Here is a 20993-nt window from a genome sequence, read left to right on the forward strand (position 1 = left end):
TTTAGGTTATATCTGACAATGCAATCCCATAACAAACTCTCTGAAACAGCTCAATTCTAGTGATACTGGATGATTGGGATGATTGTCCAGAATAGTTTACAAACCCACTGATCAGTAGATGCCTCCAGTTATGGTAAACCATAAGTGAATAATCTTCACTAGTTTTTCTACACCAAGAGCCCTCCAAGCTCCATCATTAACAGAACTGCAACAGATATTTTATTAAGAAGGTAGGAATTGATCTTTTTGGAAACTGACCAAGTTCTGCCTGAGATGTAGAAAGGTGTTTTTTCCCCTCTCATGACACAGCTGCAGTTTAAAGACTGGCAAGGTTTGATCTGCAGCATCAGTATCAAAGAGTATTCTGATCCACTGGGTTAACTAGGATAATTCCAAGAGGTTGGAAATATATTTCTTAATAGCCAGTGGTGTCGGAGCAGAATTCTCTATAAATTTTGTCTCTTCCCTAAAGAAGATCCTTGTAGGATGTTATTAATTTTAAACAACTTTAAACAACTTATCCCTTTTCAGAGATATTTCTGATTCCAGAAAACTAGTTGCAACTTTCAGATGTATGTAGGCATTTATTTGAATAGCTATGAAGGTCTACATTCTTGATTATTTTACCAGAATGACAGCATAACTATAGCACAATTTGTATTAACAATTCAAATGGCTACAACTCTGAATCGATGGAACAGCAAAAGAATAAAGCTCACAAAAAAAAAAAAAAAAAAAAAAAAAGCAGAAATCAATATAAATTTTATTAGGCTAAAGAAATCTCTCAACAACTATAAAAAATATTTAATGCTGGACTAAACCAGCTGTTGCAGGGTAAAACAAACTAATTGCTGCAAGTATAAAAATACACTTGTCACCACTGTCTCATGATTAATATAAACTGGGACCAATATAATACTTCTGTCTGGAGAACTCAAAAAAAAAAAAGCAAAAAATGTGTTTCATGGATTTTCTTTAAAATTCTTAATCCAGAGGTGATTAATCTTTAAAGTAAACAGTGAAAAATAAGCAAATCTCATCCTATTTAATTAATGTTACAGAACATTGCCAAGTTACTATAAAAATACACACAGTTATGAAAAAAAAATATTGCACAGATGACAAAGAATTTTTATTTTTTAGGATAATTACACACCTAGCATTTCACAGCCCCTGAGGCCAGAAGTAGTTGTCCCTTTTTTAATGACAAAATAGAATAAAAAATCAGTGCCATAGAAATATTGAAGCAGTTAGTGAGAAAGAGGAAGAGACTCACAGAAGAAAAAAAAGGCATCTTAGATTAAAAAAAATATAGGAAAAATTAGCCATGCTTCTGCTTTGGACCTAGTAACAGTTGTTTGTTAGGGGAAAACAGAAAATCTCCCTCGTGTTTGAAAGGGGCTATGGAAAAAAAATAAGTTTAACAGATCTACCTGGTAAGGATTGAGATATGACAAGCATCAAGTCCCCCTGTCCTTCACAATGTACAAACTGCAGTTTTATCTCAGGTTTATATGCTGGCACCACACTGATTTTTTTAATCATCAAACCACAGCTCCCAGACATGCTTTCTAAAAGTCCTTCCCAGCAACAGCCTAATGCAAACAGGTGATTCCCATGGAGAACCCAAGATACACACACACACCAAAGAAAATCTACCAGGAAAATAACTATGCCAGGACATGGGCCTGAGAAGACTTGTGAAATAACTGAACTTGACAAAGAGCTTACTAAACAGGGTCAGAGAGGTCTGAGCACAGAAGCCTAACACAGAAGCTCTGTTAAACCTTAAATTCACGTGATTAGCTGTTGGGGAAACTTGACCAGGAAATAGTCTGTCAGCCTTTATGAGTCTGGAGATGGAGCAAAGGCAAGCCAAAGAAACTGGGAAGTGCACTAAGCCAAAATGCAAGGGAGAAGTCATGGTCAGAGGCCATGCTGAGGAGCAGAAGACTCAAAAAGCAGGATACCCAACAAGCCAAAACAGAACAGAAACCCCAGTAATTACAGCTTAACTATACCAAAAGCTCCCTACGTTACTTGTAGTTGCCCAGATATGTACCTATTTTCAAAACATGGAACATCTGCAACTAGGAGGGAAAAAAAAAAAAAAAAAAAAAAAAGGACTAAAAATATTTGGTTTGGTTTTGTGGTTGCTTCCCCCCACACCCCCCTTTTTTTTTGTCTGTTTTTGTTTTTATTAAAAGGAATTAAGCTGCCACATTTTCATGTTATTTTATTTATTATTTATGGCTCAGATCAGAGACTTCATACACATGAAATCCACTACAATATCGGAACACAGAATAAAATTACAGTTAGCTAATGCAACAGTACCCACAGAAATTATTTCTAATTAGCTGACATAAATACAGTGGAATTTGTGGTAATGCCAAATTATTTCTTGTCTTCAATTTATAACATTAAAGAATATGTCACACAAACTAAAAAAGTACAAATGTAGTGACACGCTAAGTCAGTGAGGAAAAATTCATATATTTGGCACAGGGTAAAATGTCATTTAAGGTCACAGGTTCTGCTGACCTAGCTTATGGGGTTTGCAGTCACAGAGGCAATCGACAGCCTCCAGCTTCAGGGCTGGTTGCCTGTGTAGAGTTCAACTTGCTTGGTGGTTGACTTGTCTAAAAAATTAGACCCCAAAGGAAGGGAACATTTGTTTTTAAAACTTGTGACTGAATTATATGTATAGATTAAAAATGGACTGAAAAACTTCAAGGCCAACCCCTGCCATGAAGGTGTAGTGGGGAACATCAGAGTGCAGGTTTGGGGCGATAGCAGAAGCCCTGGAGTGAAAACTAAATAATATGTATCTAAATTCTAAAAACATCCCATTTTGATGAAAAACACATAGGAGACAACACAGAGGTGTAAAAGAGAGTCACAATTCCTGCAAGGAAGAACAGAAAGAGGCTTGTTCATCACATCTCCCTGGTTAAGGATGCTGTGCCTGACCAGCTGTGTTACCTATCTGTAGCAGATGCTCCTTGTCCTTGGAGAGGAAGAGAAGACATTGCTTTTTGATTTGCCATTCACTGCATCTCTCTGCTGCAGATTCAACCACATGTAGACACTCCACGTGTGAGCCAAGTGGCTTACCAGTCATCTTTGATTTCATACCAGTTTGTAACACGAGAAAGGATTTTACCACTGGCTGAGCTGAAATAATGCCCTGAAGCTTCTCCTAAGAGAAAACACCTCCAGATGATTTCCATGAAAAGCTAATGGATTTAGTAGATAAGCTGAATGCCCATTTTCCAAGGCTGACAATGCAATAAGCAGCTATTGAGTAAAGAAGACTAGCAAAAGAGTTCCAGTTCTGTGCTCTGAAATGAGATGTGATCCTGCAGTAAGTTAACTGGGTAAAGGACTGGACTCAATGTCTAATGATCTATGCCTTGGTTGTCAATACCCTATTTAAGTAGTTGCTCTGCTTCTTTTGAGCTGTTTACTGATGGGAGCTGACATAGCTGACATGCACCGCTGATGTATTTTAGCCATAGCCCAACCTTCCAAATTCCCACCACTCTCAACACGTCTGCTAGGATTTGTCAGCTCCTTATCCAAATGACTTTTGTAATTATTTGGTTGCTCAGTGGGTGAATTTGGGGGGCTGATTTTTATCAAATTTCTAGATGCTTTTTTATATTCTAGACAAGCTAATATTTATAGCTCTGTTTATGAAAGTATCTATAGTCTGTGCTGTAAAATGCTTATATTTAGTAATACTTTCACCTGCAGAAGAACACTTTTCCACTGGCTCACAAGTAAAACTCCTAAAGCACAAATTGTCAAAATCACTCCCTGATCTTTGCAATCCATGTGGGTGACATACATTCTCTGAAGGGCCAAAGTCAAGGCACAGACATTCTTTCACAGTCACCTGCAGTCCCCTGCTGATACATGTGGGTTTTGAAAGCCTTTTCAGCATGGGATTGTCATTAGCAGAAAGCTGGTATTTCATTTATTGTTTGACTAAAACTGTATCAGAAATTGAACTGCTAAATGACTTGCATTTTCTCAAACACTGGATGTGTTACGTTAAATATATGCCCTCTGCATTTCTTATGAATTCTTATTTCTTAACCAGACTTATGCAGCAATTCTCAGATATTGCCAGCTTTCGCTGCTCCTTTGATTGCTCCCATCAGCACACGTCTGTCAGTCTGGATAGTTGGGAAGCCTAAAGATGTATTTGGAAATGTGAAGTGGGAGCTGATTCCTTTCTTCCTGCTAAATGTCTTCAGTATTTAAACATAACATCTACTTGTTTGGAAGAAATTGCTTTCCAGTGATAGGTTTTTAGATGTAAATAATTTATTAAATAGATGAAATGCCAGAAATGAGTCTTTATAAGCACACACTACATTTCTTGCATTTTACTGAAACAATAATTCCTGTTACTGTGTACTAATAAATTTCCAAGCAGTCTTGATGTCAAGATATATGCGAGATACCACATTTCACTTTATAACAGAGTATTGTTGTAATTTATTTAACTAAATTTATTCAAGCAGGAAGAGAACAAGATCTAGCCAGCAATCAAACTATGGATTGGGATGGTGTTCAATTCATATTCTAAGGCATATTTGATATAATTTGATACTGATTAAGTTCTTTAAAAAAGTCTCCAAACATATAAGTGCCTAAAGATAACTTAGTCGTAAATTAAATAATGAATAGTATATCATGTACAACAAAGAAAATTCATCCTAGCTAGTATCAGATTTGTATGCCCCTTGGATTCTTCATACTGTGGTTCATAAATTCCTTTTAGTCTTGATTAGAAAATATGGATAATCAGGCTATCATTCTGCGTGAGAGGATTGTAAAGGGATGTTCCAGTGCCATCTAGTGGCTTTTTCATATTAATAATACATTTTCCCTCTTCCATGACAATTTCCAGTTTATAATTGTAATCAGAGAATACTTCTTTTTACTGACTTGCTTACTTCTTATCTCATCGTTCACGTATAAAGATATTGGACACATTACCTTTAAAATGATTCTATTGGCTTGATGTAAGGACATACTATTTCTGTGCAAACTGGGATAAATATCATGCAGAGTGGGAATATACCAAACTGTATTACATACAAGGAGGAGGAATCATACTGTGAGGCTGAGATCAATAAGCCAGGCAGGCTAAAACACATCTTTTTGGAAAGGACACAGCTTTAGTTTGAGGACTTTGAGAGGGGAGATACATCAGACCTGTTCTGCTGACTAATTGGCACACTGATCTTTGTATAATTGATAGTTCATATGTGTCAGCTGATGCTTCTAGCACATGTTTCTTCTTCAGCCTTTTCCTCTGAGATTAAAGAGTCTTTTAATACCTGGTATATTCTCCTTGTGCTACTACTTCTGTGCTGCAATCAAGTTACCTTTCAGACTCTTTTTTTGATAAGCTTAACAAATTGCATTCTTCCTGTCCTTCACAGTGAGGCATTTTTCCAGTGCTCAGATAATCTTTGTAGCTTTTTTCATACACCCTCTCCATTTCTTGCACTGTTAGAAACACTGACACCTGACTTCCAAGCAATATTCTAGTGCTGGCTTCGTCAGTGCTTATATAAACATAAAATTGCCTTCTCACTCCTACATGCTGCTTTCCTGAATAGATTTACAGATTCCTGTTAAGCCTTTTTACCTCAGACGTCACATTTCAAGTTTGTGTTGACTCAGTTCTTCAAGATGATTTATAAGCACTTTTCAAAGTTGCTGTTTTCCAGAACAGTGCTCCCTGCCCTGCCCCAACACTTCTAACCTTGGTTATTTTCAGCTGTGCAGCTCTGCACGTGTATGCATTACAGCATTAGCTAATTGCATGGGTTCTGTTTGTCAGACTATCCATGTTACTCAGTGTGATGGTCTTGTCACCACCTTTATCTATCCTGCTGTCAGTCTCGGTGTCATCTGCATATTTTATCAGCGGTGAATTATGTTTATGGCCAGGTTATGCATAAAACTGTAGCATCACCTTTGAGCAGTCTTCTTTGGAAGACAGAATTGTAAACAGCCTCACTGGATGATTAATCCTCTCGGGAATTATTTTTCAAAACCATCAGTTTCAGATTTCAGTCATTGATTATAGACTGTATGTGCTAGGGTGCCACTTATTTTAGATGAACAGTAGTATTTTGTGCTAGCTGAATGTCTTCTAGCAGCTAAGGCATATGATATCTATGCAGTATGATTACAGCTGTTCTATCTCAAGGAGCTAAATTAGGTCTATTTTCTATAAATTCATGCTGCTTTGTATTAATTGCATTCCTATCGTTTAATTCTTTAACACTGCAATCCCATGCTCCCTCCCACTCTTCCACCTGGAGCTCAAGTCAGGTTAACTGGCCATTTAGCTAAAAGTCCTTTTCAAATACTGGGGAGCTATTCATAGCTTTCCGGCTTCTGCAATTTCCCCAGCAGTCCCAAGTTAATTTCAGAAGAGGTTGGTGTATGTGAAATGCCTCAGTCAAAGATGTTTCCTTCAAGGATTTGTAGGTGCAAATGATCCAGACATGATCATTTTAAAAAACTCATTCCTAACAGATGTCTAACTTCTCCCTTACTTAGCAATGAATTCAGTGGAATTTAAACATTTCTTTCCGAGCACAAAACAGAAACAATATATTGACTCTTTGTCCTTTCTGCATCGAGTAGCCAAAGTATTAATCTATTGGAGGGTGCATTTTAAAAGTTTTATTTGGGAATACTGCCCACAAAAAATAAAGAAAATTCACTTGTAAGATATAATTTTTCACTCCTCTAAAGTTCATAAGGTAAATTTACAGCCACACCTGCCCATCACGTAAACGTGACAGTGAAGCCATGTTATAGAACCAACCAGTGCTGGTTCTGTAAAAATAGTCCCTTACTGAAACGAAAAAGTATTTAGCTCTTTTAGAATGGGGAACATGTTGCAATTAGTCCATAGAGAGAACAGCTATTAACAGATTTGTAATATTTCTGGGTATGAAGAAATTCTTCATACCCATACATATTCTTTATTTTTTGAGCAAGGACAAATATAGGCAGTATTAGAGAAAGTTCTGCAGCACAGTAAGCTAATCACCTGTATATTTTCCTTATTGACACAGCACTTTAGTAGTGCTAGGAGGTTAACAGCAATAGTAAATATCAACTTCACAAACTTCTTTTTAAATGAAATTATGATAATATCCACTTGTGACTGAATTCATTAGTAGAGGCAAAATGAGGGTTATGATATTAAATATAAAAACAAACAAACACCAAAGCCCTTTGTAAATGATCAGAATGTTTTATGTATATTATTTTGTTTATGAAATCCCTATGTCATTCAAGAAAGCCTACCAGACCTACCTTTAGAAAAGGTCGTTTCTTGATAGAACTAGAATGACTAAAGTAACAGCTACACACTAAGAAACAGCAAAATTTGCTGTTTAGTCTGTACTTTTCTTCATTAAGAGCAGCATGCCAATACCTAAGATCTTAGAGATTTACTGTGGTTTTACACCTCACAGCACAAGACAATCTACTATGTTTTTCCAAATAACACTACAAATATTAATAGGGTGCTGATACAAACCAGCCACTGTTCATTCATATAAACCCACAGCAGGAGTGTAGGTGGGTATTGTTGTGCTAGGGGAATGATTACTATCTCGAAATTACAATGTGCACATGAGAAAAATAGGCAGATAAAGTATGGAAAGCAGTGTGCTATTTACAGAGGGCTTAGAGGTAGAAGAACAACTATATTCTATTTCTTCTGTTAATAGAGAGTTATTACTGTAGTCAATAAGTACATCAGCAAGATTAATCATTCAGAAGAATTCATTAATAATAAAGACATCGTATTGTACAATGCTGTTGCACTGAAGCATGAATTGCACTAGGTGGTAGTATGAACATGCGCCTCATTAGGAAATGGTCTAGGATTAACTATAATAGTTGTGATACTCATTATAAAATCTGCAGTGTTTTGTTGTTGTTTGTTTGGTTTTTTAACCAGAAATACTATACTGAGGAAAATATACTGAATACAACAGTAAATGTCAAAAAGCAAAGGGATTTTTTTTTTCAAATGTTAGCTTCCCAAAAAGAAAGACAACACAACCTTTTCTCTTATTGAGGTCTTCTATACCATCTATACATCTACAGCTAGATACGTAAGATGTATCTTAATGCTTCCTTAATCCTAACAGGATACATAAACAAGGAGGACACCAAAGCATGAATGGGTTGTAGTCCTTTTTTTCTCATCCCTTGACACTTTTTTGCTCCTTCAGAAAGACTTTTCCATGCTGACTTTTAATCAGCCCACTTATTTTATGGGTCTTTGCTTTTATGTGTGCTTGCTTCTCTTGCCTGTACACAGGAAGTTTTCTAGGCATCTTCCAGATGCTCCTGCTAAGATTTTTCAAACTCGTCCACTAGAGAGAACCAGCTATAAGCTCAGAAGAGTGCACTAGATTTTGAAAACCTGTAGGACCCAACAGTGGCTCCAGCATTCCTCTCTTGCAGTGGCTCAGTGTCACCACACAACTGCAGCACCTCCTGATGAGGTCCAGACACTATAGAGCAGGACCCTGGATGCTACCATGCATGCATGCAGCAGCCAGAGTGCTGCAACAGAACACAACACCAGGTTAAACTCATAGGGACAGACATAATATAAAAACTATCACCTATAAATTTAGAGCGTTTGTCTTTATTTATTTATGGCATCTGGAAGTGAACCAGTGCCCCACAGCACAGACAGATTACATGTCATCACAGAAGAGCTAAAAATCTCATTTCAGTCAAAAGCAGGGAACACAACCACATCGTGAAGGGGGTAGGAGGACAAGAGATCCTGCAGGGAGGCTACAGAGTTACCCAGAGCAGAGCAGAGCTGAGTGCATCGTAATGATGCTTACACATAAAATGCAGCAGAGGAATGCTTTGCAGGTGATGTGTAGGAAGGAGGCAGGTGATGGGAGCAGGCACCAAGCTCAGGTGCTAGGTCTAGGAGTGGCATAGTAGGAGGAAGGACAATGCAGGAGAGGTGAACAAACAAATCACAGCTGACTTTATTGGCTCAGGAGTGACTGGGGCAGTACAAGGAATATAACAAGGCTGCAAAAACAGGTAGAGAAAGAGCTATGTTAATTTGCTTCCCTTAGGTCACAAGCTGTAGAGAAAATCATCAATGAAAAAAATGCCTGCAAACTATCAGCGAAAGCTATTTATGAATATCAGCTGACATCCATCTCTGTGTCACACTCAGACATATAAACCATAACTCTTTCCCCTATGCTAGAAGCAGTGAAAATAAACACTCATCCGATCATTATATACTCTTAATCATTTCATCAAACAAAATAGCACAAATACTAAAAATAAAAAGACTACAGTGAGAAGGTTCCTTCTCAAGTTTCCAGGGAAACTACCTTAACCAATAGATTAATGAAAATCCTTTATCACAGTTGCCTCCAACTATATGTTCAATACAATTCTGTAAACCAAATGATTCATCCTAATGCTTCCCAGAAAATACTCAAGCAAATACAAGAAATCAGACACTTGGAGATCATATTACTCTGGGTCTGATTTATTCCTGTTGAACTGAATGCACAGAGCTTTCAAACCCTTTGAGTATTCCAGTTCCATAAATTGTAATTTTCTACTCAGATAGAAGATACTGTTATATGTCACTTGTATGCATACACTTGTACATGCCACATCAGAAATCTCGAATGTTCTGATGCAGATTTCTATCCTAGACCCTAATAACAACATGCAACAGCCATTTGTGGAGATATAACGCATGGCTTTGTGCAAATATTGCTATTTACTTGCCAACCTTCCTAGCTTTTATTTTATTTCTAATGTGGTGCTTCAGAATGTGACCTTTGTTGAATGGCAGTTTTGTTTTCAGTCAGGCTCTGCTTCACTACTAGAGAGGTAGCTTACAGGGAAGGACTCTTTCCCTTTCCCTTTTTCTACCCCCTCCCCTTTTACTTCAAGTTAACATAGAATTTCTTGTTGCAATTTCTTCAAGGAAATAAGGCATTACAATTTTATTATTCAGTCTTGAGAAGAAGGAAAGTATTACTCATCCAGTTTAAGGCTTAGTTCCAACTCTCCAAAAAACTCAGCAAGCTCTAACTTTTCATATATTAGAATGCAGGTATAAACCAGAATACATTTCACAGAAGGACTGTCATAAAGCAGTAAATATGAAGTGACAAAAATACCAGGCCAGTTGTCATCTCTGATTCCTTTAAAACCTTCTAAGAGGCGCTGCAGCGTAGTTTTACCTACAGAATCCCATTACCTCCTGACAGCTAATGGGGTGGGCAGCAACGATGGCTGTCAACTGTCTCACACTTTGCTTAGGCAGCAATGACTGCTGTCAACTGTCTCATACTTTGCTTGATTCATTACTCTTGGTCTCTGCTTCCCCCCTTCCTCCTGTTGATTTCAGCTGTTCGTTGCATTGGGATCAAGATCTTCCCACCCCACATCTCTGTAGTGCTGGCCTCTAGGTGCTGCCGAGATACAAGTGTCTGGCAATAGGATGATGGAAATGATACTATAAAATGAAGTTGAAAGGTGAATGCAAAATTACCCTCAGTTTCATGACACTCTGTATTAACATATGAGACTTCTTCCTCCGCATAAATATGTACAGGTGCTTGTTGATCCTGTCCTGAGTAGATTCTTAAACTGTAATCAAGCTTATTAGCTTCACAGGAAGCTCACAACACATTTCAAGATCCAAATGGTCAAGTTCAATTCACAAGAGAGTCTGAGTAATACATCTACTACGCTTTATTATAATTTCTAAACTTTCATTAAGTGTTTCACTATTTCAGACTCCTAGATACTGTCTTGAAATTATATTCTGATAATAAAAAGTACTTGCAAGTGATCTTTAAGTAAATATTTTAAAGCATTTTCCCTCAAGGTAGCTAAGAAATTGGTCTGAAAATGCCAGTATTAGTAAAATGATACCTCCATGGCAGTCCCAGCATTTCACAGTCTCTGAATCCCAAGGAGTGCCATCAGGTCTTAGATTGTGGAGCTAATGCAGACTCCAGAGCTGAGAATGTCTGGCCTAGCCGCTCTTGCTTTAACTTAGGAGGATGAGATGCAAGTATCTTAACATAGTACTCATGCAGGCCTAGGCATGTTGCACTTTTTCTTCAAGCAAAGGTTCCTAGGAATATCAGTAGTACAAACTGATAATAATATTACAGTGTATTTCCAGTGTAACCATCTCATACATTTAACTTATCCCTCCTCAAAACATCATCTGGTGAAAGCACCATTTTCAGTCATTAAATGCCCTCTTAGCACAAGAAATTAGGAGTCCAAGTTTGCACCACACTAAAGCAAGAGCATTTTCAAGTCAGCTATTTATATACTAACTATACAATGCAACTGGAAAAGTGATGTTCCTGGTAATTTACTTTCAATTATATTGTTAAAATGTCCGCATATATCAGTCTAATGGGAACTAATAAGATAATAATAAACGCATTGTCTAGAGGCTATGTTATTTTAAGGCAATAATGAAATAGTGATGCTGCTCTGCAATGCAATGAAAGCTGTTTTTTTTTCTTTAGATTTAAAGAATGGGGCCGTCTGTGGTGCACCACACGGTTCCCTTCCCAGCTGACTACGAAGTCTTCCAGTTTCTGTCTCAGTATGGGTATGGAGAGTTGTTTTTTTGTTTTGTTTTGTTTGTTTGTTTTGTTTTGTTTCCTCTGTGTGTGTGTGTGAAGGCTAATGTGTGATGGGTCTCAACCACATATACAAGTGCATTGCCAGAGCATGGACCCCAGCCTGGGAACCAGGACACATTCCTGGGGCTGATAGTATAAATGAATCATCATGTGTAATTAGGGGTCACAGTGTCTTTGCAAATCAACTGAAACTGTGGGTAAAGATGCTGGTATTTGGATATCAACCCACCTAATTTTAGATGGCTGCGTCAGCTATTCAAGGAGCCCTCCAACAAAATGAGGCCATGATTCTACTCACAAAGAAATCATTGTCTTTGAGACTTATTATCCTTATTTATTAACTCTCTTACAGTATAAAGTGCATCAGTTTGAGCTGTATGAACATCTCCAGCAAAGACTGGCAGATCTTGGGCCTAGTTTTTTCTGCTCTTTCAGCAACCTAGACCATTCGTCTGCTTCCAGCTCCAACACAATTTTACATTTCTGAAGTCATTCATTGTTAGTTTTAATTTGTGGATAAGGCACAAGGAATGTTTCATACATGAATAAGGTCAGTTCTGGGAGATGTTTGTTATAACTGAGCACCACACATGCCATGGCATTTCAGTCCATGTGAGCAGTGCTCTTGCACATGCTCCTCGTAGGCCAAGGGCTGGAGCTGCTACCCTGTGGGTGCCAGAGCTCCCTGTAATTTACATAAAGGCAGGAGGGATTGTGTCACTACAGGAGACACACGTATAATATTCTCCATCTTTCTACAGATTTGGTAGTTGTCTGAGGACAATTCTCTGCTTTTAAAAAATTTCATGTCAATGATGTTAAAAAGTATGCCCAGTCTATCGCATTTATGAATCACAGACTCTCACACAGAGTTCAGTAAACATGTTAAGAGGAAGACATGTAGACTATGTGGAAGAAATAATAATTTAAATAATTTAATGTTCAGGGGTTTGTTAAATATTCCTGTGGGATATGAGAAAAGTTTCAGTGACAAAGTCCTACTGGAATAAAGGCTACAGCAGAGAAAATCTGTAAAGGCAAAACCAAGGACTCTTAAAGTGTTATTTCTACTATATTTAAGAGTTCATACCACTGGACATACTTACAGTTATTATGACAATGAAGTTATACTAAAAACGCTAAAAAGACCTTTAGTTTTACCTAATGACAGAACAGTAGAGGTTGGAAGGCAGCCCTGGAGATTACCTGGTCCAGCCCCTACTCACACAGGGCCACCCTACACAGGTTGCCCAGGACTAAAAATTCCTTGTTGCCTTCATTTTGTGTTCTACATTGTAAATTAAAGAAGAAAAAAAAAAAAAAAAAAGGATTTGCTTTATTTGCTTACTCCACCTGATAAATGTCATGCTTTATTGCAGAGAGAAGATTATTACTTTAAGAAGTCAGAGAATCATCGAATATCCCAACTTGGATCACCCACAAGGATCATCGAGTCCAACTCACAATGGTAAGTGCAAAGTGATAGCATCTAGATGAAGGCCATGGAAAACAATAGCTTTGAAGTGTGTGTTTTCAAGGTTTCAGAGAAACAAAGGAGCTGGTTTTCCTAGAACCCTTGAAACTGCCAGCGATGAGGACTGCATTTGATTTCTTCACCAAAAGCTTGGCCAGCACTGTCCCTAGGCCTCCTGCAGCCGGGGGTGACGGCACGGGCCTCATGCAGAGCCCTGCCTGGATCAGTGCTGATGCAGGCTGTGATTGCTGCTGTACCACTGGTAGCCACAAGAAATAGGAAAACCTCTGGCTGCCAAACCTGACCTGCCTGCCTGGCAGCTCATTTTCATCCCAAATGGCTGCTGGAGCCTCCAGGAGCGAGTGCTGGCCTTGGCCTGGATGCGGTCAGATTCCATTCGGCGCATCTGCTGTGCTGATGGGTAACAAAGGGTCTGGCACGCTGGCCCTAGAAGTGAACCTGCAGCTTATCCACATAAAGGACTTTGTCCTAGTGCTGGCAGTGGTCCTGATCAGTCTGGAAAAGGCTACAGTAAACTCCTAAGCTACCATGGCTTGTCCTGCTCACAGCTTTGGCCTCTTGTGAATGTTGATAGTTCCAGCTTTGGCCATTAAACGTTTTATATCAACCTTAACCAGCCAAAACTGTAGTCTGACTGGTAGCAACAGAAAGCAGATAATTGTTGCTTATCACTAATATAGTAAATAACAATAATCAGGGCCACCTGCTCTGCATACACCACCACTGCACAAATCATGGCCGGCATGTCCATGGCAGTCCCTGCGTCCTCTCTCCTGGTGAGCCAACAAGGATGTGCACATGAATGGTGCAGAGAACATCTGAGCTGAGCAGTGCCTCCAGGAAGCCAGTACCTGCTCTGCACACACGAACGGACTGCCCATTGCACCTCTGACACATCCATAACAAGGGAGGGGACAACCAAGGGCTTACATGTATCTTCAACTGGAATATTTTATCCTTCAGTCACAGCTTTTAAAATGCAATTTATAAAAATGCCTAGATAGCCATTTCTTTTCATAAGGTTTAACTGTCAGATAAGCATAAAACACTCACAGCTCTATGAAACTTAAGACCTGCCTACTGCAATAATTTCCAAGTGATGTTTCAGCAGCGCGAAGCTCACACATAAACCAGTCCTAAAGGTTTTAACTCTTTAGTTCCTCAAAGTTAGTATTTAATATCCATCCAGTAATAGATCACTGAAATGCTACTGAAATCTGACTTCTTTTTTTTTTTTTTCCAGACATTTCTATGCACCTCAAGTACAAACTACAAATGTATACACGCTGAAATCAATGCTGAAATGCTGGTTCTGCCCTTGCTCATTGAAATCTATGGCAAGAACTTCAGCTGACTTCAAAAAGAGGGGGTGTTGGGCTCACGTTATGAAATATTCCAGTTAAACTTCTTTAGATCTAATCAGTGGAGTAATGCCTCTATATATTGCATGATGACTGATTGCAGCATTCCACTCCCACATTCCATACACTTAAAATGACTTTGTGCTTTGTGGTCATGCCTTGCAATTCTCATTTGGGATGGCCCTTTTCAACACTGTATTTAAATATTCTTCTCTGATCCTCATGGCTGGAGGATTCTTCATAATTTTGCAAAAATCTGTGTTTTCTTAACTTCAAAGCCTTAAAGGCTTAACTTCAAAGGCTTAAAGCTGAAAAGGTGATACCCAATGTTTTTGAAGTCATTTTGAATGCGATACTAATCTAGTTGGCCTATAAAACAAATAGATGCCAGTGCATGATTTACGGGAAGATGCTGGAAATTACTTTTCTTCAGCGTCTTCCCTGTATTGACTGGCCCCTCTCAAATGAGTGTTGATAGATCTTCCTAAAACAGCAAAAGGCATAGGTAATACGTCTATCAAAAACTGATTTAATCTCAAAGCTCTCCAAATTCAAACTTCCTCTCCAAATGAGACACAGAATAGGGACATACACAAACCCATGGTGCAGGATAAAGGATGCCAATAAAAACAATATATATTTTTATTAAATTATTACATGGATTGCCAAATCACAAGTAGTTGAGAACTTAAAGACAGGGACACAAACATAGCAGCACCTTTGCATAAGCCTTCTGTACTTGACTGAAGTTAGAGGAAGTGCAGTAGAACAAAAACATCACTTGCAAAATAGCAACCAAACCCGAATAAACCAGGCCACATACAACATAAAAAGGATGTGAAACCACTTTGTAATTATACTAGGTGTTTCTATTTAAAAGAAGCTAACGGCTTTTAGAAATTAATATAATTGTATGGCTCTATCATTATTTTTTATACTTGGCGGGTTCTGTTCCAATAATTACAGTCGCAATGGTTTGAGAAAAGTGAGATATTAAAAAAGCTGATTAAGATTGAAATGCACAGGCAATCTGGTAAGACACTAGAACACACAGAATGACTGTGTCTTTATCGTTAGTATCGGGTCTTTCAGAAATAAATACATCAGAAGTTTTCATCAGGATACAGAAAATAACTCAGCCACCCTGAAAGTCGATGTTACTTGTTTAACATAAAACTGGACTTCCTTAATTTCAAAGCAAATAGCAGTTATAAAGAAGTCACACATTCTTCCTAAAGGCATAGAATTTCACTAAATATGCTAACAGATAGAGACCTGTCCCAATTATCTCATAAAGCGTAGCCTCCTATTTTACTAATAACCATCAACTTTAATTAACACATTTAAACATTCAGAAATATAAAATCAAAGACATTGATCTATAGCATCTATTCCACCACTTCATGTAAACCTTAAACCGTGTAACTAAATTAATCATGATCAATTACAATTCATTTACCACGCCTTCTGTGGGGTTGTCAAAAAGAGTTACGCTTTGAATCTTTATTCCATGCTTTTCCGTTAACCTGTGAAATCCATTTTATATGGTATTTGTCTTTCTTTAACATAATTTCTAACTTTCAACAAGTACAAACATAATAGTTTCAAGCCAGATGGCTGATGAGAGAAAGAAAGGAATGTCAGTTGGTTAGGAAAATGCCCAAAAGTTACTCATCTCTTTCATTATTTTTTTTCACTACAGATAATTAATCTACATCTTGAAATTTAGATCAACACATTTCGATGGCCTCATGCCTTAAAACACCTGCTAGAGGAAATACTAACTTTTCTATTTTTATCACCTTATTCAGTTTCCTATTTTGTCCTTTTAAACTCCATGCATTGATCAGAATGTGCATCAAGCACAAGTGTTATAGCACAGAAATTATGCAGAATTGCCTCACTGTTAATTCTATTTGCAACAAATTAAGACATAACTACTGGAAGAAATTTATTATGTTTATTAAGACAAAAAAAAGTCAGATCTTGCCAGGTGTAAATCAGCCTGTTGAATCCAATCGATGACCTACTATATCTGTTTCAAATGCATAGCCTAGACTCTTACAATCTGCAAGTAACTGCTGTAGACAAGCACAAACAATTACTAATCAGCTGATTATTGGCAATTGCATCATTGTTATGTGAAAATAATAAGACACATGTCCTCAAGCTTGATATTCACTAATGCTTCTTGAATTCTTTCCTCTTCTAAGCTATTCCAGGGAGAGGGTTATTTTAACAAATTGAAACTCTATGCATATGATTTTTTTCCCAATCTAAATCTGCTGTTAGTGAATTTTACCAAAAGGAAGTTACACAGTTCTAGGACTAAAAGCAGATGCTTATCTCTGCTCTCCGACATTGACAGGGTACAGGTCTCAAGCTTTCTAGGAGCTCTAAACTGGCACTGAATTGAATATTGCAGCATGATAGTGGGATGTTTCAGACATTCCCAGATATGCCAGATAAATCCAGGACAGACCAGGCTATATAGAACTTTTTCATTTAGACTGTAAAAGGACAGATGAACCTCAAGGGAATGTTTTCTGCCATATTCTTTGTGAACCTTAATCATTCCTCACCCAGTGTTTCAGGAATGCTGGTGTTGTAGTTAACCCAGCTGGAAGGCTAGAAAACTGAGACATACAGACTCATATTGCTGTGAGGAGAGCAAATAGGAACCAATGCTCTTAAATAACTTCATCACTTTATTTTAATTACTGGGGAAAAACTTAGGAACATTACATTAGGAACAGATCTTATCATAGAATGGCTTGGGTTGGAAGGGACCTTAAAGATCATCTAGTTCCAAGCCCACAATGGAGTATGTCATCTATGATATCTTCAGGCTGACCTCAAGAAAAAAAAACAACATGAGCTTCCATCAGAGGTACAAATAAGTCACACAACAGAGGTTAGTTTAAATGGTATTAAAATACAAAGCAAGTGCAACTTAACATATGGTGCACTCTCTCTAGCTAAGATGTATTTTATTCTATGAGTGATCCCAATGGGATTAGCATCAATGAAGCTGGATCATAATGAAGCAACAGCAGATATAAAGAATAGTAATCCCCTCAGCAGCATATTACCTATTTCAGCAGCCTGAATATGTATTTCAACAGCCAAGCAGACTGGAAAGAATAGAAATGTACTTAGTGATATTTCAATTTTTATTCAAATGTCTTACTTCCTTATAGAAGTTCTTACAAATGATGCACTGGAAAAAAAAAAAAAAAAAGTGAAAAAAAAAAGAGTGACCTTTACATTACTGTTATCGTTAATAATAAACACTACTCATACATTATCCCAAACTTCCACAGTGTGCAGAAGTAGGTAGGTAAGTCCCTGCCCAGAAAGTTCACCCTCTGGGTTAACACATGACAGGATGACAGGTGGGTGCAACTGCAGTTGAGGAACAAGAAGACAAAAGTAGCATAAGCGGCTCTACACAATAACTTACATGAATTATCCCTATTTCCTTTATATATCCCTATATTTCCTTATATATCCCTATATCCTTTTCATTTATTTTCTTTTTTCTTTTTGATAATTTATATGGAGCGCACCTCTTCACAGAATTTTCCATCTTATGGATGTTTCAACAGAAGGGTGTTTTCATTAGATTACATAAAGCAGGATTTGAGCTGCAGAAAGAAACTTCTACCTGTGGCCACTTTTTCTCTTAAGAAAGCAAAAATTCATTGACAATACTTCAAAGCGGAAAGAATCCCATACTGGTAATGGAAGACAAAAGAGAGATGTTCACCTACTCTGGCTGAGTGGATCAAGCAGTCATTTCCCACCTCTTCTGAAACATGAGGGGAAAAAAAAAAAAAAAAAGTCAGCTTGGAAAAAAGATGGAGGCATAAATGAGGTCTACGAAACAAACAGTATCATGGAGAAGGCAAATACAAATGTCTTGTTAATTTTCTTCCACACTAGTAGCAGGGAGCATGAAATAAAGCTGGCAGTTGCACATCTCAAAACAAGCAAAAGGAGATGTTTCTTCTCAAAGCTGCATGATTACAAAGTGCAACCGCTTGATACAGGATGCTGTGTATGCTAAAAGGGTGTGTGAGTTCAGGGAAAGCTCAGACAAACTTCTATAGGATGAAACAGCAGAACTTTCTGGCTTGCTCCTTCCTACATATGTCCCAAATAACACTGAAGTAGTTAACCTAGTTACAGTGCTAAGAGTTCTAGAAGCTGACGTGGAAGTGCTGACAACTGACAATGGTGCTGAGCTTTCCTGGTATTAGTAAACTAGCATGAAAAACCCATTTCATGCTTGTCTGCTGGAGACAAATACAAAGATGCTTTGCTCTCCCAGTAACCTTGTTTTCAACTCTGGCTGTGGTGTCTCACTGACTGCAAAAAGTTCACTAAATATCCATTTCACGTTCCAAGAAAAGCCAGTTGAGCTCCAACTGATGCTCAGTACTAAATAGAACAATGATTTATAAGGACTTTACAGTTCACAAATTTGTAGCTAGGATGTGAGACAATGATGCTGCCACCCTGGTTACCCAGGACAATCAAAAGCCCCTAAATCTTGTAAGCGACGTGAAATCTTCACCATCAGACTTCTGTTAAGATTCATGTTGCAGCAAATGGTTGATGTAGGTTTGGCTCCAGAAAGGCTTCTTAATGTAATGGATAATTCAATTTTCTTGAGCTCCCCAAAGAGCATATGAAACAAAATATTCTACTTATAGGTAAAATCTGTGAATCTGAATAATAATTTATTGCATCAACTAATAAATACTGTATCAACTATTGAATCAGCCTTTCTGAGTTTGTCTATAAATGCTTAGAGACACAAAGACACAAACATCCACTCCCTGAAATTATATCACGGATCCGAGCATACCATACACCATATCATCACAGATCTGAGCACCTGTAGTTATCACTGAATGCAGTTTAGGCCAGGATGACCTAGGGTAACTTGGAAGTAGGTTTTGTGTGTTTAAAAGCATTCCAGTCCTCTTTTCAAAGAAGAGTCGGGTAATTCATCCACTAGCAAAATTATATATAAGAGAACTAGAAAATCAACAAATAACAGATGACAATGACCATTTTTATATACTTTTTTTTTTATACCATTTTTCATCCTTGTCTCTTCTTTTTTTGCTTTTTCTCAAGTAACAGATATAAACAAACATACATGCTAGCTGATTCCTCTACACCTTAGTTGTGTGCTGCTGTTTTAATCAACTATTAAGAAGGAATTTGAAAATTTTGCTTAAGACTATAAAATATTAAGGCAGGGATTAGGTCCAGGAAGGAAGGTTTTGCTTTTAAAAGTTTGGAGTAGGACACAAAAGTTGGAGTCTGCTACAGCTTTCTGCTGCTGTCACTTGGATCCAAACCCAGCACCACATGGAGGTGGGGAGCCAAGGTGATGGTAATAACCCCGTTCATGGTGCTGAAAGGCCGTGTGTTTGTTCACTGATTACATCACACTTCCCAGTACTTTTTAGCTTTAAAAAATAATTACTGATGATTGACAATAACATCCTATTTGACACTTTGCATTAAGCAGGTGGAGTCCCGCAACAACTGGTCTGACCTGGTTCCTGTTATCTTAGTTGAAGCACTCCTGACACAGCGAGAGCTCTTTTGGCACCAGCCAGATACTGCCAGGAGCCCAAGCGCTGCGCAGCAGTGGCAGGGTGAGCATCCATCTGCACTTTGGCTTTGTGGGGCAGGTGCAGAGCTGTCCTGCTTTGCACCAGCCTCTTCAAAGGGCTTCTGTAAGGCTTGCTGCCATCAGCTGAGGTGGACCCAAAGAACACGCTTGAGCCTTGCCAAGGTAAAATGTGAGCTACTGGAGCCAAAGAAATCAGAAACTCAAATCATGATAAGGCAGGGGGTGTTGGGTGAGCGGTGAGATGGAAGCAGGACATGCTTGAACCTGCAGTGATTCCTACAGCAATGAATTCTTGGCTCCTAACGGGATGTTATTGACTTCAGGAGACTGTGGTGGGAGGGGATGCAGGACTTATTGGAGTATTGGAGCCTGATATTAGTTTCCTAAGACGGAGGTGTCCAATTCTACAGCACATATAGCATGCACTTCTTACTTTTCTTCTCTTACCGATGTCATATTCTGCACACCTGCTTGATGCAGTGTTCAAAGTACAAGTTATAAAGTCAAACTGCATATATTTATGTCACTGACTAATGGTACCGGAATAATTCTTCAACTTTCCTTTAAAGATAGGTTACTAGCGGTAAGACTACTCTTAAAATACATTGCCCACTTTACCTCGAAGTACCTGACTGGTTCCATTTACTCCTATGCTTACATATCAGCTGGTGATTAGGTGATCAGGCAGATCAGGGCTGATAAGTGTATGTGACTGATAGTCTCGAAGACTCATTTTGATCTTTGCA

At 38.2% G+C, this 20993-nt stretch overlaps 1 protein-coding gene across 1 annotated transcript in view; it reads right to left on the reverse strand.

The window, feature by feature from the left end:
- Positions 1-20993, reverse strand: part of GFRA1 (GDNF family receptor alpha 1) — a 260122-nt gene that overhangs the window by 188524 nt on the left and 50605 nt on the right. The gene's annotated exons all lie outside the window — the stretch shown is intronic.

The sequence above is a fragment of the Anas acuta genome, chromosome 7, assembly GCF_963932015.1.
Source record: "Anas acuta chromosome 7, bAnaAcu1.1, whole genome shotgun sequence".
Lineage (NCBI taxonomy): Eukaryota > Metazoa > Chordata > Aves > Anseriformes > Anatidae > Anas > Anas acuta.